A 16,241-nucleotide genomic window follows, 5' to 3' on the forward strand; every position below is an offset into this window, starting at 1 on the left:
TATTACGTATATGCTGTATACATTGACTGTGTAGTACCAGTCGATGCATGTCTTTTCTATATATATTAACGAAAACCGAAGGATCCAATAAGGATCATTGTGGTTTTTTATTCAGTTTTATTGATTAGTTTTCACACCATAAATACGTGACAGGAAATGCAGGTATGTTATGCTTTGAAAAATACCCTGTGTGGTTGAAGCACATTGGCTGTGGTCTTCTCTAGATCTTTAGACTTTTTTCTTGCTTACCTTGCTTTACAGTTGGTTGGGGTGTCCACCTTCTGAGAACTTTTATATCTTCAAGCTCTGGTAGGCGACTGTGCTTATTGATGTATATAGGAAGACACCAAGGGGTATATTTACTAAATTGCGGATTTGAAAAAGTGGAGATGTTTCCTATAGCAACCAATCAGATTCTAGCTATCATTTATTTAATAAAGCTATACAGCTAAAATCTGGTTGGATCCTATAGACAACATCTCCACTTTTTCGAACTTGCGGTTTTGCAAATATACCTCCAAATTTGACTGTTACCCATTTATTGAATGTCTTTTTTAATTAAATTAACTATTGAGGTAATGCTCTGAATTATTACCAGGAACGCTGCATATATGTGAATGATATTTGATATAGGTATGCCAGACAATTCTTTATATTGAAGTAAGCAAATTCACAAAAGGGGATTTTCACCAAAAGACATTTTTGATACAAGTGGTGATTAATATCTTATCATTGAAGTGGGGATAGGTACCTTATTATTATTGTGTTCTGAAAGTAAGCATATTCACAAGGGGGTTGTGGAGATTTGTGATACCGCTGTTCAACATTTTTATTTTATTCAGTTGCACACTAAAAAATAATCTATTTTATGAACATTCTACACTTTATTTGTTTCTCTGTTTTATATTTTATATGCAGCTGGATCTTCTGTTCTGGAAGACATCATCAACCGGAGAGGAGGAATCATTTATTTATTACATTTGTTTGATGGACTTTGGCTTCATATGATTTTCCATTACTTATTAAAAACATATGACTTTTATGCTGTATATAATGACTGTGTTGCGCCAGTCGATGTATGTCGTTTCTATGTACTGTATATTAACCTAAACTGCAGCAGACAGATCCAAGATCCCAGCCAAGAACTTCCCCTGCAAACAATTGAAGGGCCATCCAATGCAATCAAAGACCTTCTCCAAGTCTAATACCATAAGCAAGTCTGAGGTCTTAGTTGTGTTAATTTGATGAAGTCAATTGCCCTCCTGGTGTTCTCTCAAGCTTGACAGCCAGGAACAAACCGAACTTGGGGCTGAATCATCTTGCTAAATCATACATTAAGCCTATTAACTAGTATCTTAGCGAAAACCTTTATGTCAAAACTCAGGAGGAATATAAGCTGTGACTTATGTAAGAATCAGGGTCCTTGCCTTCTTTATGGACCACAGAGATTGTGGCTGTTGTGGTGGATCTACCAAAAGATGACACACAATAAATGGAGCTAAAAAGATCTGAGTTTCTGGAAGAGAATATCACTAATTGCTATTATAGTAGAAGGCTAAGAAACCATTCAGGCAAAAGGCAGTTGCTGAGTATATTGAGCAAATATGACAGAATAAATGACAGTTAATTTCTCTGTTATTGTGGCTTTAAGAGATTTAAAAGCTTCTAAAGACAATGTAACTATCAAGAGTGATCAATTTTGCTCTGTAAACCAAGGAGAAAAACCATTGATTTTGGTAGGTTAAAAAGCTTAATTTAAAAATACTGGAATTCTTCTGTTATTTCCTGTGGGTCAAAAGTTAGCTCACCCTGTGTTTTACTAATAGACCCATTGGTATTGCATGTTTGTTGATGGTGAAGTCTACTGGCTAGCAGGGTGTTTGCTTTATCACTTTTTTAGATAAAATTTGGGTCAACCACTTGTGTCTTGGCAGCCTTTTTAGAAAGTATTGCATTGAGTTGGTCCATTCAATGATGGTAACATTTTCCTCAGTGGATGTAGCCTGGGTGCTGGGCCTGAATTGCCATTATCTGTGATTCCAATTTTTGACATTTAGATATTTTTTACCTTATTCTTGTAATTCAATGCTTATCATTTGGATTAGGGACATGTCTTTCCCATTATAATCACTTTAGCATACATGATGTGTTTGGATCCTGTTCTAAAAAATATATTCTACTGAGTAGAATAATTGCAGTCTAAGAACCATTAGCCAAGAAATTGGCTTTGAAAGAAGATAGACAACTATTATAATGGGCACTTCATATTAATAGATCTAGTATGGTAACAACTGGTGGGCAGCACATTGGGTATGGACGACATTTTAGATATAATTTGGTGCCTATCAAACTTATGTATAAATTAAACTATGGTGAAGAAGGTATTTCTCTACATATCTTTTTTCTGCTATCCATTATATGTAACTTATTTGGAGCATAATGGTTTTGAGGCTTATTGGAGATAAAAGAGGAAGGAAAGCATTGGAGGAAAGGCTTGTGTTCTCTCTAGATTTAAGTGAGTGTTATAGAAGCACATAAAATTTACAGACAAATGGTGAAAATTGGACTCCACTATTGGAGTTTATATTTGTTGTCGGCGTTCTGCATGAGAGCACCACCTGGACGAAATTCCAGAAATGAGTCAGGAAAAGAAACCTATGAAAGACCTTTCCAATGAGGAACCCATATCAAGATATATCAATATAATAGTGCTTCACTATATTAGTTTTCTCATATTTACATGAATGGTCTCCTCTATAGAGGGCTGTCACAATTTCTGCATTACTTATATGGATTGATTCACGAAGAAGTTGTCTTGAATGAAGTAAGAAAAATCCATTAACAAAAACAATTTTCAAACTAATGGATTTTTATAGCCCTGGTCCCGCCCCACCACTGCCATTGGACTTTGATTAACGTAGTGCCTCTAACCACAAGACTTTTGAGTGCTAATGGTGTCCATGTTGTCCAGCTTTTCAATGTGGTTTAATGTGGTACATGTCTTGTAAAACTCTATTGAGATATTGCTATATATTGTGAATATACAGTATGTCAATGTTGTGATAGATTTCTAAGAAAGAACAATATTGTTATAGTTTAGTTATCAATTACACTGTAGCACTGCAATCTTACAGGATAATAATCACATTCAAATTGCTTCTCTTTAAGTAATCTATAATTGACTACAACATGATTATTTTTTTTAATAACAGTGGAAGTTTGTTGTAACTGCTGCTGTATACAAAGCACACTCCCTGGTGGGAACAAGTAGTGAAATGTATTGAGGGAAAAGGGGACACTGTAGAGTGAGTCATTCTGGCTATTTGTGGAATTAAATATGATTGGGAAATGGAGCTTGCATGATATGATTGATATTTTGGGTTTCATGATATTCTGAACAACTATGTAGCTGTTGCTGTTCAATGGTATACACTTATATTATTGCATAGTAAAGCCACCATCGCCGGTTTAGGACTGTAGTTGTTTTACTCCAGGAGCTGTAGGTAGGAGGGAGTAGTGGGGAGTTGAAGCTTCACCTTGGGAGGCAGTGATGGGTTTTGGGTTCCTCAGTTTATTACTGATAAACTGGACACTTTTTTGTCACAATGACTGATATTTTCTTTTAAAAAAAAACAACACACAGCTGATACTGTTTGCTATAATTATTTACTATTTTATATGGTTATAGTTATTGTAGCTTTACACACAAGTAAAACGAATAGTCTCAACTTCTTGCACACTAATCACTGCATTCATTTTATATTTGCAACCCTGAGCAGAAATGCAGCCTTTGTAAGAGTGTTCTGCAATGTTTTTACCTGCAAATAAAGAACATTCAGGGTAAAAAAAAACATCAAAAGTGATTACAATATTTATGAATGTACACTGATGCACAATGTTCTGATCATGATTACAGTAGTATGTATCAAGGTAAAGTTTTCCATTGGGCTCTGTAAGATGCTTTTTTTTTTTATACGTACAGTATAGATTAAAGCTGTAAACCATAATAGTCCATATTGTATCAGATTTACCAGCTACCATGATGTGCAGAAATAAAATGTGCATCCAAAAAATAATTTCTAGCAGTAATCATACTCCATGCTACATCTAATGTTATCAGTGTGACCATTCAATAGCTTCTAACCTTACAAGGGAAAGATGGAGTGTAATCAGATCACGGCTACTAACGTGAAGAAACGGCACACACTGATTGCTGTGCTAGACTTGCATTTGTGTCCAGTTTCAAGTATAGGGCCAATATAACCAACTGCTTCATCAGTCTCTTTTCTCAATCCACCACTAAATGTTTTCCAACAGAGGTGTTAGACAGTTCTCATTTAACATATAGATATATTTGTATATTTTGGATTTGTTCTTTCTCCTTTAAGAACTGAAATGCTGTATATGCATCTGAATAACAGATCGTCTCATATTCAAACAGTGTTTTGAGATAAGCTTGCATGTGTCATTTATTGTTAATTGCTTGGTGGAGGCAAGCCCTAAAGCTCTTTCTTGGTAATTTTTGCTTTTCTCATTATTATGGAGCCATGACCTTCAACCTCTACATATCTGCTACATTGCAATATTCTTGTATATGTTAGATATGGCTCTACTGGCACCTATAGGTGGGGCCATGCCTGTTTTTGTCTTGTTTTATATATTAATGATGTATGAACGAGGCAGAGTTATTGTAACAAAAGCCTGTGTTCTTTGTAAAATGGTCAGAACTACGCTCATCCCATGATTTGTGCAATTCCTTGTTCTCACCAATTGGTTAAATAAACTTTTTATATTATTGCATCCAATTTCTACTTTCCTTGTAAATTAAATGATGTAATCGTTCGTCATTAGTAAGGTTAATTGCTACAGAGGTATAGAGAGAGAGAGATTGAGTAACTTCTACTGAAGGGATCATGTCACTCAACCTGCTTACCACAGAGATATACATTATTATGGGGCATTTCTTATTAACTCTTTTAAAATGACCAAGTAGTAACATAGATAAAGAGGACGACATTTTCAGTGCCATATTGGTGAATTTCCATTTGGTTGCTTGTTGTTATTTTCTATACACAGATTAGTTTTTCCAGCTAGATTCTAGGGTTATATAATAATGTACCTCAAACAGTCCAATTTTATCTGGGAAGTGCAGATATTCCCAAAAAATGAGTTGGCAAAATATGTTTTGCATGTGGTAAAGTTAAATCAGGTTGGCTGGATGAAGTGGCGTTGTCCTAAATAAATCATTAGTGTAGCCTAAAGTGTCCCAATGTTTTAACTGGCAATGTTTTAGGTATGTATTGTTACATCTGGTAACTTTATAGTAAAGGGGCATAAACCTACAGGCTTCTCTATAATTTCTATACAGAAATACATTACCTGGACCTTTGACTCTTCCAATATATTCAAGACATAGGTCGCCAGGCTGAATACATCGTTCTGTATTATTGGATATACATTCTGTCAACCCTTCTTCTAAGCAGGAAGGGCATATTTTTCCTTTGCGCTCTATGTCCTCAGGAGGCACTAGAAATGTTCCATTAATTAATTTGAAAAGTTATTTACACATTTACTGTTGAGTAAGTCAATAATTAATTCTTACTAAAAGTGAGCAGTTCTTTCATTCACACATATGCTTCAAACACCATTATAGCGCAGTTCAAATCAGATGCAATCACCTCCTACGTATAGGGGCTTACATCTAACAAAGGTTGGCTTGTAAGCCACAGCCAAAATGGCCTGAAATAGGCCTGCTAGACAGCAGCCAATACAACATTAGGCAATATTTTGAAATAAGCCAGAGAAGAAAAACGCTTGGGCTCGCTCAATTCCATATTATACATTGTATCAGCTGCATGGCAATATAAATGAGCATGTGTATACAAAACAAAAACACAGTTGTTGTCAACGCTTCTCCTTAAAATAGCATAGCTCTACATATCTAGTAAAATGAAAAAAATAGGTATAGGTTCATATGTTGATCAAAACATTTAAGCCTGCACCTCATTATGTGCAAGGTACTTCAAACACAATTAAAATTCAGTTTAAATCACATGCCTATTTAAGGGTATGGTTTACAAGCCCCTATAACTGTGAAGTGAGTGCATTTGTATTGCATTCAGCTGGTACTATGTATAATAACTGCACTGATAATTGCTTTAATTAGATCTAATTATACTGAAGCAGCTGCATATAAGTTTGAAATATAGCACTTTATCTCTATGCATTTAGATCACTGTTTTTTTCTTATAACTGGGAACAATGTCAACTAATGAGTTATTCGAATGTCTCCATACCCCAATATTCTGCTTGTCGGAAGCCCAAAGGGACCTGTTGCTTCGATAAATTGTGGGCATGATCATTTGGAAAAGAAGATTAGTTGAGCAGATAAGAGCATTGGCCAAATTTGAATCCAATATATTTTGTATTTGAATCCACCAAACAATTACTGGAGTGAGGATTAAATCTAATTTCTTTGGTTCTTTGGCAGAATGATAGTTCTTACAAATGTGATAGATGCATGTTAATGTTTACCTTTACTGAACTGTACTGTAAAAACAATAGTTACATAGTAAGGTTGAAAAAAGACCCAGGTCCATCACCTTCAATATTTCATAAATCCTAACAGTGTTGATACAAAGGAATTCGAAATAAACTCCTAGTTTGACAGTTAATTAAATTATTTTCTTCATTTCCCCCTCTTGTTCCATTATACTTATGTATGATAAAGGAAACACATAGAGTACATATATAAAACACTTACTTTTGTAGCTATCTGTGTTGCAGTTATCTTCTGAGCAGCAATGAATGCTATTTCTCAAAAAAGCATCATTGAAATTAGAGTAATAAAATTCTGTACATGGGAAGCCTGGATTGCAACCTTTTTTAATTACGTGATAAGTTTTATATCCTAGGGAATGATGACATGTGAAAATATAATTATTTTACAGAAGAGGCTACATTATTCTTTATAATGCACAATTTGCAATAAAATAAAAGTTGCATGCTTGAGGTGATACTAACATCTACAAGTGATTTTCCTTCATTGACAGTTATATATTCCATCATAAAATACTTCTACAATGTGACATATCTACTCTCCAAATATAAATGATGATATTTCTACTCAACATGTGTAAAGTTACATTTTACAGGATTTTGTACATGCATTCATGTAAGTTGTGTAATTTAAACTTCTGTACATTATAAACAACTTTACCCGTAACATTTATATTTTGTTTGATTACTAGAAATCAAACTATTGGCCCAATATGGTTCATCTCTAATCCAAGCAGTAAATAACAAGCATTGCTGAATGTAGACTTCCTGGGTTATAAGTATGTTGTTTTTTATGATATCACAACATTTCATATGCCCTATTCAAAAACATTCATTAAAGACTCTTTTAAAAACTAAAGTGTCTCTAATCTCTAATAATCTGCATTGATTGATATTGCATTCTGGGGTGTGACTTAATATTATGCTAATGAGCGCAGACTTTGATTTAGTGATTTTATCATCCCTTTCACAGACTACCACAAATATGACTGGTATGTACTTTAAAAAGAAAAATATTGTACTGTAAGCATCAATAAATCTACAAAGTAACTACCATTTATTTAGAATTTAGCATCAAGACAATTGTCATTTAAAAAAAAATCTGCTTTCATTTTGTGGCACCTCAACACTTGACACATGAGAAGCCTCATGTTGTCTCGTTACATTCACACCCCTAGATACATGTCAGACCAATAGCTCACTGGATCAAATTTTTGTATAGTGTAAAATACCATGAAACTGCTTAATAATAACTAGAGGAGGGAACACAGATTACCTTAACTTTCTTTTCTTTACACATTTAAATAATTCAGAAACTACTGAAAGGATATTTTCATATGTCATCCAACATCAAACAGAAAAAAAATATTTAAGAAATAAATTTTACCAGAAATGTGTATGATAAATCAGTCTTTATTTAATGATTTGTTTCTAGAAATAGAAAATCAGAGCTTTGTATTCACATTGCATCTTAATTGTATTTTGTTCTCCATTACAGCATATTTCATACTATTAATGTATTTTCACAGTACCAAATATTTGTGTTGTGTACAATCTAATGTACATTCATTACAACGCAGCACCAGTTTCCAGTAATTACACTCTCTGGAGAATCCCTAATCACATTGTTGTTTTCTGTACAGATGGATAATTTCTTGTATCCATTCTCTTACTCACATTTGTTTGTTCTACTGAATGATTGATACTTACGGACTTGATAGACTTCAGAAACCACCATGCATTGGGTAGCGTTGGGACAATCAACTGACTCTCCTTCACATGTGTCACTGTTTATTTTGAAACACTGCTGACATTTAATAGCGTCACCTAAGAGAAATAATTTTAGTTATATTAAATAATGAAAACATAATTTTAAAAATGCAATAACGATAAAAAAATATCAACAGACCTAATATTAAACAAACAAAATGATTTACCTCACAACATAAATTTGTTAAGGTAAATGAACAGGAAAAGGTATAAATGATAAAATGATAATTAACTTAATATTAAAAATGAATGTGTAATGTTAGCATCATAATATATATATATTTATTTATTTTAATCCTAACCTGAAATATCTAAAATACAGTTACAATGCACATACAGCAGGAATGAACTGGATTTGCTGGTCATTAGACATTAACACCTTGTTACAATGCTAATAACTGTTCTTGTTATAAATTAATACCATTAATCACAGTGATTTGTTTATTTGTTCATTTGTAGCTGTATCTGTGAAACCTAAAACCTTGGATATACCAGTATATAGGCTACAATATTCTCCAGAACCAAATCTAACTTGCAGTTAATAGAAAATCAATCTTACAATATTGACAAATGTACATATAAATGTTCCAGTAATGTCAGCTATTATTACATGTCATTTTTGACTACAGACTCCAAGGGCTTCTCTGATGTGTGTTTCTTGTACTAAGACATTCATAAAGTAAAATGCTTTCTCATGATCTAAACTATTTAAAATATATTTTGTTATGTGCATACCTACTAAATATACATTAAGTTCTGTTTTGTGGTTTCTTATAAAGCAGTTTTTCTGTTCAGCTTAAAATAAAATTTGATCTTCTGGTGGAAGGTTATAATAATTATTTTCCCCCAATTTGTTTAGCTAATTATATGCAAACCAAACTGATTTATTATTCTGTCCCTACTAGTAATATTGTTTAACCAAGTGTTAAATAGAGAAGAATCACATAACATAGATGTATCATTTGGGGGTATTTTTACATTGAGGACAATTCAAGAAAAATAAGTATTATGGCAACAGATTCTTACATTTTTAATTAAATGGTCTAAAGAAGGAAGAAAAGGAAACTATTTTTATTAAAATATAAATGTAAATATCTTACCAGTCCATGTAAGTGCACAGATTATGCTGAGAGAGGTGAGGATGGATTTCATCTTGGTTAGAGTAAATTTGAATTAGACACTCAGTTTATAAATGGATTCACCTGTTGTCTGCGTACATCTGACTATTATATTTATACACTGAAATTTAGAATGTGTAGTTCATTTTATTTGCCTATTTACCCCATTCCAAAATATCCAATTTTATGCCGGAGCATGCATCACATCATCATGTTTGTTTGCAAACAAACACGGGCAAACATTCTCATCGCCATATATATTCCAACCATTGCCTTGAGTTTATGTAACTTGAATATATGCCATTTATGAGTACATAGCCAGATCCCATTATTAATAGTTTGTTTGTTTTCAAACAAACAATAGTCTCAGTCGTTCATAGAACCACATTTTTCCATTTAGAATCTTATGCCATATCTTAAAACAAAATAACATTCAAACAAACAAAGTTATTGGACTCTGCGGTACACAATAGGGGGTGGACACTAGGCGGTCTGGAATAGCAATTAATATAATATTTGTCTTCCTTTGTTTTTGTGCTCTTAATGTTGCTTATGTTTCTCTGCAAAACACAATTTTAATTAATAAACATCGTAAAAAAGCAAGAGAACCAAAAAGAGTTTTCATTGCTTACTAATTGGAACACTGACTAAAGCAAAATTATAGAAATAGATATAATGTTATTTACTTATAAGTCACAAGAATTAAACATTCTAAATTGTGTGTGTAATATATAGTCACCAAGTTGTCCACCACAGACACCATTCCCAAGCCTAAAACCTCTGTGGGTTTAAACATTTTTAGATAAAAGTATATCTCAGTTTCTTTTTAAAAGACAAGGGATGTAATTGTGGACAGCATGGTGGCTTACTGGTTAGCACTTCTGCTTCACAGCACTGGGGTCATGAGTTCGATTCCCAACCATGGCCTTATCTGTGTGGAGTTTGTATGTTCTCCACGTTTTTGCGTGGGTTTCCTCCGAGTGCTCCGGCTTCCTCCAACACTCCAAAAACATGATGGTAGGTTAATCGTCTGCTATTAAATTACCTTTAGTCTCTCTGATCTGTGTGTGTGTGTGTGTGTGTGTGTGTTTGTATGTTAGGGGATTTAGATTGTAAGCTCCAATGGGGCAGGGACTGATGTGAATGAGTTCTCTGTACAGCGCTGTGGAATTAGTGGTGCTACATAAATAAATAGCAGATGATGATGATAATTATGATGATGAATTTTAATACAGCGGTGCACAACAAGTGGTTTGGAATCCCAAGTGGAGTATCAGAAATTTTTATGATCACCTGATTGTGAAATATACAATGCATTGCAATATGAACAACCTCCTCCTTTGGTAGCACATAACAATGGCATACTGAGACTTGGGGTCCCAGAGCAATGGCCCAATGACATATAACAATTGCATGCTGACACGTGGGATTTCAAAACAATGGCAAAAAATATATGTGGTTTCAAACAATGGCACGCTGGAACTTGGGGTTTCAACACAATGGCACATTGTCCCATGGGGTCCAAGAATAATTGCATACTGCCAAATGGGGTCCCAGAGTTGGCACACTGCCACACTGGATCCCAGAATTATGACGCTCTGAAACAACTGGTCCGAGAACATTGGCACACTGACACATGAGGGTCACAGAGTAATAGCACACTGACTCATGGAATTCCAGAACAATAGCATCCAGCCACATGGGGTGCCAGAGCAATGGCAGACTGCCCCATGGAGTACCAGAACAATGTCACACTGACACAACTGGTTCCAGAATAATGGCATCCTGACACAGGGTTCCAGAACATTAGCACACTTACACAAGAGCAAAGGCACACTATTGCCACACACTGCCATATTGAGTCCCAGAACAATGGTACACTGGCACATATCGTCCTAAAGCAATGGAATATTGACATATGGAGTCGCAAACAATGTCACTCTGAAACAATTGCTCACAGAACATTTGCATATGACACATTGGTATCAAAACAATGGCACACAGACACATTGTGTCCTAGAACATTGGCACACTGACACATGGAGTTCTATAGCAGTGGCATACTGAAACGTGGGATTCCAAAGTAATAGCATCCTGACACTTGGGGTCCAGATGATAAAGGATTAACCATCACTGCTCTAATAGATTAGTGTTTTGAGACAAACTTTGCTTTCCTTGAGGCGATAGTGGTTTTTGATTGTTCCTACAAAGAATAGCATATCTGTTGTGGAAGCCATCAGCATCACAACATCAATTGTATGGTGTTCACATCCACATACTATAAAAGCATCCATATTATCAAAATTCTGAAATAAAACATGGATTTGTTTTCATTATTCCTATAAAAATATGTTGCACTACTTCTATCTACAGTTTGAGAAAGTGAGACACACAATAGACCCAGTAACCAGCGGTAATTTGTAGCAAATGTTCTATATAAGAATAAGAGACCATTGTTGACCTGAGTGGATTCCTGATGAAGCATCAGAATCAGAGACTATTTATGAAATCAATGGTTAGGGTTTAATAAAGTTTCTGACTGGAATGAATGAATGAGGTGTTTCTTTGTAAATAACATATTGTATTACTTTGTCTGTTACCATTTAATAAGGTTGTCACTGATTAGGATTCCGCAATTATTCCATAATTGAGCATGATATTCTCGTATTATGTTCCTGGATATGCTTGTTACATAACCACACGCTTTTGCACTTTCCCTCTTATGACATGCCTACTTCAGTCCTTTAAATCTAATTTACTGCATCTCACAGAGTTCTCTATATAATATGTGCTGTATTTCTTAATCATGTGGGTGTGTCTATGTGTGTGGGTGCTTGTGTATCTCAGAACTTGTTACAATTGTCATGCAAGCTGCATTATCTCCACCTTACATATAGTGCAGCAATATCCATAAATTAAAGTAATTGCACTATATATATATATATATATATATATATATATATATATATAATCACTATTCCAGTACATATACTCTAGTACTCAAAGTAAAATTTATCTTACACACAAATTCTGAAATTGCAGTACCTTGGCTTAATAAATCTACCCTGTGTTAAGTCACTACTTAGCAAAGCATAGTATTAGCTCGGCCATGTCAGAGCACGTTAACAGAGCATGTGACTCTATTTTGGCCATTTTTCTATTTGCCTGTTTTATGCCACTCAAGATATGTGGCTATAAAACAAGTACAGTATACTTAACCATGAAACTAGCATAATACACATTACAGTACATATTAAACTCTACAACCAGCATTAAAATTTCTTTATCTAGTGGTGATTACACATTGTCCTCTTTACACATGTCCCACAATCTCCCTTAGGAGGAGGGGGATGTCTACAACACAAGATCTATTACAGAGACAATCTTATTTAACTTATCTTATATCTTCCTAAACGACAATATCTAACAATATTTATTAATATTCAATCACTTGCAAACTTAAGCTGGATACACACTACAGAGAAGTAAATGATTAACGATATACCAATGACTGAATAAATTAAAAAAATCCCGATCAGCATACAGATTGACGTGTACACACTATACACGATTATCATCAGATCTCTGCTCTTCATCTGTCAAAATTATCGGCTGCAAGGTAGTCCATAAAAGACAAGTGACAGCTCAGGTCTTATTTCATTTAAAGATGTTCAGCGGAGCCCGGCAATTGTATTGGGCAGCCTGTCTTGACACAGCATTGTGTTAAGTGCCGAACTGTAAACAGGCCGTAAATTCTGTGTGACAGCTTTATCTCTGGCAGCTGAAGTTTAACCCCAGGAATGGAGGGACGCTGCTCTAATCTTCTCATGCTGCACTAATCTTTTCCGTTCCAGCCACCACACAGAGGGTTAAGACTACATATGCAGGGTGAGAGTGGAGGGAGCAGCCTGTACCATCCATATCAGTCTCTTCTCTAAACAAAAACAGCCGCAGACAGTTGACAGAGACCGTGGATCATGACAAGATCAGCAGCAGGCAGACTGAGACCTGTCACTCTGAGATACATTATTGGCCGATAGTAGGGTGAATTCATACACACTGCAGGAGTGAAAGGTGATTGGTCGGCAAAAATTAAACAGTACGACTAACCAAACAACACGATGATCGGCACTTTGGGGCGACTTTAGATTATTGTGTAAGTATACACACTACACGATATCTGATCAAACAGTTGGATGTCGGCTGATTTGTCCAATTATTGGACGAAAAACCTGTAGTGTGTACCCAGCTTTACTATGCAATCACTAAAATAAATTACACTTCTTTAAAGCTAGATCACACCTGAAGGTTGAAGGCACTCATCCCTGTGTTTCCCAGGAGGTTACTACTGCCATGCCATTGAATCAGTGAAAGTTGACTTGTTAGTATATCCTCATTCTATATCCTCTTATTCTATTTAGGCATCTGGCTTAGGTCTCATCTCTGCCCATTTCCTGCAGTCTTAGGATCCATTCATAATCTGCTAGAAGTATCATCTGCTACAGCTGGGCGCCATATTGAGAACCACACCAGGGAGGAAGTCAAAAGAAATCAGCACATTTAAATGTTTTCTTCGCTTCCAATCATCTGTTGTCGTTTCTGTTTGGTTCACTTGTAGAATTTTTTCAATATTCTGTTCTCCATTTCTTGGTTCCTAATATGGGAAGAAAAACAAAGAAACTTATCGGTATATTCCCTTCAGAGCGTGATTAATTCTCACACTATGTCTGTGGATGGTTTAGGTGTTAATTCCATTCCGGAATGAAAAAAATATTTTAACCACTTGGTGTCATTCTATAGATATATTTGTAATAATCCCTCCTTTGTCCTCTCCATTGAACTTGGTATCCATTGAGGGGAGAAGTCTTGTTACTCTGTGGAAATAAAAAGAAACATGAGTATACATGTAAAACAATTTATTACTTATTCTAAGAACACACTGTGTTGGAAGATTTACACATTCTCTTTTTACATCAAGGTCCTCTAGCGGTAACTTTTCTGAAATATTTTCTATTTTTAAACAACTTTGCAGTAACCGTCTATTAAAATTGTGACTGTTAGAAATATTATGTTCTATTACCTCCACTGGGTAGTGGATTTGGGTGTCCAATAATCCTTTAGTTTGTAAATACCAACTGAGCTAGGCATGTGAGTGCCCCTAAAAAAGGTTAAAGACATAAGAAGAACTTCTTTGTTTTAGCTTTTTATTCTCATGGGCCATTATCACTCCCCCTGTTCCTGGTGGGTACACCACATTACCCAATATCAGGGTTACCTTTAAATTGTACCTAGCATTTAGTAATGGAGAAAAAATCATTAATTATATAGACATGATTTTAATTACTTAACTTCTACTACTTCTAACAGGGTTGTTATCTAACTTTGATGGAATTTTAAATACATTTTACTGGGAATATTTTCCAAATATATTTACTGCCTAATCTGTAGGCTTAACCTTTACATATTACCCTAGGGGTTTGATACCTGTACTTTAGCCAGTTTGTGGATTTTTTTTAAAATAAGTTAGACATTGTTAGGATTTAAAGCGATAAATCATATGTCAGTTCTTGCACAACTCATCACTATTTAGTATGTTAGCATTAAATGCATTGCACATTATGCTCTGAAAATAAAAAAAAAATCTTGTCTTGCACATAAGACCATCTCTAACGCTAAGTTAAATACACCACCAATTCTTCACCACCTTCTCCAGTGCCAAATATTGCAGCACAATTTTCCTATGCTACTAACAGCACGGTTCTACTGTAATACAGCTACAATTCCTGCAAAATTTCAGCACCATTTTCAGTCCTAGTATTACTATCTACAGCGCATTTCTCCTGTGATACAGCGTCAATTCCTGCACTACTGCATCACCAATTGCATGCTAATTCCAGCACTTCAAAGCAATGTTTCAACCAACTCCCCTCAAGTTTTGGTTACACACAAAAATGTCTGTACAATATTCTAACATTATTTATTATTTGACACTAACCACAGCGCAGTTTTCCTGCGCCATAACAGAACTCTTTGTTACATGTGATACATGTTATTTCTCACAAGTCCTCTTATTGCTGCATCTAGAAAGATACTCTTCTCTCAGGAACGTCTTTCTCCTTCATCAGGACTCTACCAAAGGACTCGCAATATCTCTGACCTTTCATCATAGGAAAATGAGGACTAGATACTTAAATGTAGGAGATGTATCTAGTACTCATTTTAATATAATGAAAGGTCCTTAATCAGATATGTGTTTTATGTGATTTTCTGAATTATACCACTGACATTTACGTTTACCACTAACTCATTGTTAAAATTGTTTCTTGTGTGTATGACTTTTATTGAACAGTAAGATTAGTTTATCATTGGTGTAATACCGGTCACATGACCATTAGTGTTATGATTACTACGTCTCCCCTGTTATGATATCACTACTCTATGGGACCTCTAGAAAGCTAACTGATTGTTTTGCTTACTGCAGAACATTCTCTCTGATATAAAGTGGAAGATACCTAATACAATGGTTAAACCATATCATAAATTAATTTAGTCTGCGATTGTTCCATTTAGGTTGGTTCTGATTAGACAACTCAGGGCATCTGATCAGGTATGTTTTACATTCATCTGGTATTGGGTTAATTTATTTTATGTCTGATGTTTTATATCACTTTAAAGTGTAATGTATGTATTCGTATATAGGGATCCAATAAGGAAGAGTCCTTTGAATCATTGTGGTTTCTGATTCAGTTTTATTGATTAAAGTTTGTACACTATAAATATGTGAGAGGAAATACA

The 16,241-nt window shown here is 34.8% G+C and overlaps 1 long non-coding RNA gene across 1 annotated transcript; it reads right to left on the bottom strand.

Annotated features, from left to right (window-relative positions):
- Positions 1 to 6,773: 6,773 nt before the first annotated feature.
- LOC142107928 (uncharacterized) lies at positions 6,774 to 15,248 on the bottom strand. The gene is made up of 3 exons (XR_012680044.1): positions 13,749 to 15,248; positions 8,269 to 8,385; positions 6,774 to 6,910 (listed from the first exon to the last, which is right to left on the bottom strand). It is a non-coding gene; the product is annotated as an uncharacterized LOC142107928 (long non-coding RNA).
- Positions 15,249 to 16,241: the final 993 nt, after the last annotated feature.

The sequence above is a fragment of the Mixophyes fleayi genome, chromosome 11 (assembly GCF_038048845.1).
Source record: "Mixophyes fleayi isolate aMixFle1 chromosome 11, aMixFle1.hap1, whole genome shotgun sequence".
Taxonomy (NCBI): domain Eukaryota; kingdom Metazoa; phylum Chordata; class Amphibia; order Anura; family Limnodynastidae; genus Mixophyes; species Mixophyes fleayi.